The following is a 4,326-nucleotide window of genomic DNA, read 5'->3' on the forward strand; positions in this document are numbered from 1 at the left end:
TTCCATACAAATTTAAGGACTATTTGTTCCAGTTCTTTGAAAAATGTCCTCGGTATTTTGATCGGGATAGCATTGAAAGTGTAGATTGCTCTGGGTAGTATGGACATTTTAACTATGTTAATTCTTCCAATCCATGAGCATGGAATATTTTTCCATCTTTTTATGTCTTCCTCAATATCTTTCAAAAGTGATCTATAGTTTCTAGCATATAGGTCCTTTACGTCTCTGGTTAAGTTAATTCCAAGGTAACGCATGGTTTTTGGTGTTATTGTAAATGGGATGGATTCCCTAATTTCTCTTTCTTCAGTCTCGTTATTCGTGTATAGAAATGTATTTGTTCTCTTGATACAGTGTATCCAAAATAGAAACTTCAAAAAGTCAGTGGAAATTTTTCTTCTTACACAGACTGTTCATTCTTTCTTCGGGCGCTGGTGGACGATCCATGAAGAAACCTCAACTCAACCATAAAGCTTTCACTCCCACGTTCAACAAACAGTGACCTTGCTGGTGGGAAGCCCCCCGCGCAACTTTCTGAGGGGCTCTCCGCGGTGCTCTTCAGGTACCTGTGGGGTGAGTGGTGGAAGCGGGAGGACGCGACAACGGAAACATCTCAAGAGACGCGGGCGGTTGTTTCCACGGCTCACCACAGTGCAAAGGCTCGAACTGGGCCCGCAGCGCGCTGCTCCGCTCAGAAGTCCCTCCTCCGGGAAGGGAAGGGGAGGACGGGGCTTGGGAAGGGGGGAAACGACGGAGAACCCCCAGGCCTTGCCCTCCCTCCCTCCTGCAGGCCTCCAGCCTCTCCTGCCTCTGTCTGGTGGGTGGGGGCGCGATGAAGATGGCTTCTCAGGATGGTCTGCGCCTTCTCAGTGTGGCAGGGATGAAGGAAACGAGCTGCCTCTCCACACCTCAGACACCGAGGTGACCTGTCCACCAGGAATGTTCCTCCATGTGCCCAGAGGCCGAGCCGTGAAATAGGACTCTCCTCTGCCCCATGGTCAGCCTCTCCCTTGGACTGGGGAGAACGTGTCCCTGGCCTCCCAGGGGGCTGTGCAGTGGAGAGGAGCCACATGGAGCAGGGGTGCGTGTGGGGTGTGCAGTTGGTGTCCTGCTTCAGGGGACCGCCTGGAGTTCTGCAGGTCGCTGTGCTGAGAGACACGCCAGCAGCGGGGACAGGCAAGGAAACACGAGACGCCAGATGGGGGTGCCAGGATGTGGTGGGTGCAGCCAGGACAGGAGCCCAGCTGAAGTCACCACCCTTTAACAGGGGGGCTGAGGGAGGCTGGGGGAGGACGACCAGGGCGACAGGCGCAGCTGTGCCTGAATCTAGACTTAAAGGAGGCCAGGTGCAGAGCTGGGGAGCCAGGCTGAGGGCACATCGTTGCAAAGGCACAGTGGCTAGAAGGACACAGTGTGTTTGGGGTACCGGCTCCAGGCCCCCGGAGGCAGAGTTGATGATGGAGAGGAAGTGGAGTCATTGGAAGGAGTGCAAACCCTCTTCCCTTCTCAGTTGCTCATTCTGCACCATTTTCTGGGCTAGTCCTGGCTGAAGTCTAAAATATCTACCCTGGTTGATCCAGAGCCTGAAGCCCTCCCACCATTTCCCACAGAATTCCTTTTTCTGTGCATAGCAAGCCCCTTCACAGGGCAGCCAGCATATTTTCCACTCTTACCCCAGGAAACAGTGGCCCCTAAAGAAAGGGCCTCATTTTCTTACACCATACACAAAAATAAACTCAAAATGGATGAAAGACCTAAATGTGAGACAAGAATCCATCAAAATCCTAGAGCAGAACACAGGCTGCAACCTCTGTGACCTTGGCCGCAGCAACTTCTTGCTAGATAGTCTCCAAAGGCAAGGGAAACAAAAGCGAAAATGAACTATTGGGACTTCATCAAGATAAAATGCTTTTGCACAGCAAAGGAAACAGTCGAAAAAAACAACAGACAACTGGCAGAATGGGAGAAGATATTTGCAAATGTCTTATCAGATAAAGGGTTAGTATCCAAGATCTAGAAAGAACTTATCAAACTCAAACCCAAAAAACAAATAATCTAGTCAAGAAATGGGCAGAAGACATTTCTCCAAAGAAGACATACAAATGGCCAACAGACACATGAAAAAATGCTAACCATCACTTATCAGGGAAATACAAATCAAAACCACAATGACATACTGCCTCACACCAGTCAGAATGGCTAAAATTAACAAGTCAGGAAACAAATGTTGGTGCGGACGTGGAGAAAGGGGAGCCCTATTACGCTGTTGGTGGGAATGCAAGCTGGTATAGCCACTCTGGAAGACAGTATGGAGGTTCCTCAAAAAGTTGAAAATAGAGCCACCCTATGACCCAGCAATTGCACCATTGGGTGTTTACCCCAAAGATACAGATGTAGTGATCCGAAGGGGCACCTGCACCCCAATGTTTATAGCAGCAGTGTCCACGATAGCCAAACTATGAAAAGAGCCCAGATATCCATCAACAGATGAATGGATAAAGAAGATGTGGTCCATATATACACAATGGAATACTACTCAGCCATCAAAAAATGAAATCTTGGGGCACCTGGGTGGCACAGCGGTTAAGCGTCTGCCTTCGGCTCAGGGTGTGATCCCGGCGTTATGGGATCGAGCCCCACGTCAGGCTCTTCTGCTATGAGCTTGCTTCTTCCTCTCCCACTCCCCCTGCTTGTATTCCCTCTCTCGTTGGCTGTCTCTATCTCTGTTGAATAAATAAATAAAATCTTTAAAAAAAAATGAAATCTTGCCATTTGCAATGACATGGATAGAACTAGAGGGTATTATGCTAAACGAAGACAGAGTAAGACAATTATCGTATGATTTCACTGATATGTGGAATTTAAGAAACAAAACAAAGGATCATAGGGGAAGGGAGACAAAAATAAAATAAGACAAAATCGGAGAGGGAGACAAACCGTAAGAGACTCTACACTCTAGGAATCACATAGGGCTGCTGGAGGGGAGGGGGTGGGGGATGGGGTCACTGGGTGATGGACATGAAGGAGGGCACTTGATATAATGAGCACTGGATGTTATATGCAACTGATGAATCACTGAACTCCACCTCTGAAACTAGTAATATACTATATGTTAATTAATTGAAGTAAAAAAAAAAAAAGGTCAGGTCCTGGCCTTATGTCCCTGCCCCCACAGGGCGCAGAGCTCAGAACAACACAGAGGCAGAAATTGAGGTGCCATGGTGGGGTGGCAGGACCATGAGATGGGGGTGGAAAGAAGAAGGAGGGCCTCAGGTCCTCTGGCAGGGGAAGGAGAGAGGAGGGATCTAGAATCCAGAGCTGGAGATGAACTCAGAAAAGACCCAGTAGAACACGTTTATGTTATAGAAGTTCCAGGAGGGTGAGCATTTTACTACAAGTCACTCAGGAAGGCCTCACTGGGCGGGGACTAACAGCCCAGGACGCTAGCTCCCCAGGAGGCCCACCCGTTGCCCACCTTGGATGAAAGCTAACGCATCACTCGGTCCAGCAAGGAGCGATGTTGCTCTAGTTTTTACCCTGTTGTGGGGTGCGGGGGTGGGGGAAGGGAGGTAATCTGAATTCAGTCGGCGCTGGTCTACAAGTAGAGCTGAAGCAAGCGCAAGTTCCCGCCCAGCCACCCGGTGTCCAGCCCAGCTGGATCTCGCCACCCAGCCCCAGTGTCCCCGGCTGTAGTTCCCGCCCCTGCCTTTCTCAGGATCGCCACCCCGACTCCCAAGTCCTTTTACAGGCTCCTTCCAGCCCTACTTTTCTTTGGTGAGCGGGATTACTACAGGGGAGTGGGGTGGGGTGGAGGGCGGGGTTTGCCTTTTTACAGGCGTCAAATACCTGGTTAGAGGTGGAATTCTGGCCCAGTACTGGGCGGGGAGATAGATACCTGGGGTAGACTTTTAATCGTCCCCAATTCTTCAATAGCTACCTTTAGTCTTAAGCCCTTTGTGCAATGCCTCGTCCCTAGAAATAGCTAGAATGCCAACGCTTCAACGGTGGGTAGATCAATTTGAGAACACCTCCTTTGGGCCAGGCTAGGATTTCTCCCAGTTCTCCATCCTGCAAAGGGACCAGCTGAAGATCCTGGGGCGCCGGACGGGAGATCCTGGGCCGTTTCAAGAGCCGGGGGGCCGGCCGGGGGGTGACCTGGTTGCTGTGCTGGGGTCCCCTGGCGAGGACGGCTCGGCCAAGGCGCGGAGGGGCCGCGGGCGGGGATCCTCTCGCTCGCTCCTTCGGACCTGCAGCCCCAAGAGGGGGCCCTGGACCGGGCTGTGGGGGGAAGAGTAGGAGGAGGGCAGCAGAGGGCAGGAAGCGGATGGG

The 4,326-nt window shown here is 51.2% G+C and overlaps 1 long non-coding RNA gene across 2 annotated transcripts in view; it reads left to right on the forward strand.

The window, feature by feature from the left end:
* The window catches only part of LOC117802005, an 11,173-nt gene extending 9,354 nt beyond the window's left edge, over positions 1-1,819 (forward strand). For both annotated transcript variants that reach the window (XR_004625002.1, XR_004625001.1), the window contains exon 3: positions 406-1,819. This is a non-coding gene — a long non-coding RNA (uncharacterized LOC117802005). The remainder of the gene's footprint in view (positions 1-405) is intronic.
* The last annotated feature ends 2,507 nt before the right edge of the window (positions 1,820-4,326 follow it).

This window comes from Ailuropoda melanoleuca, chromosome 4, assembly GCF_002007445.2.
Source record: "Ailuropoda melanoleuca isolate Jingjing chromosome 4, ASM200744v2, whole genome shotgun sequence".
Lineage (NCBI taxonomy): Eukaryota > Metazoa > Chordata > Mammalia > Carnivora > Ursidae > Ailuropoda > Ailuropoda melanoleuca.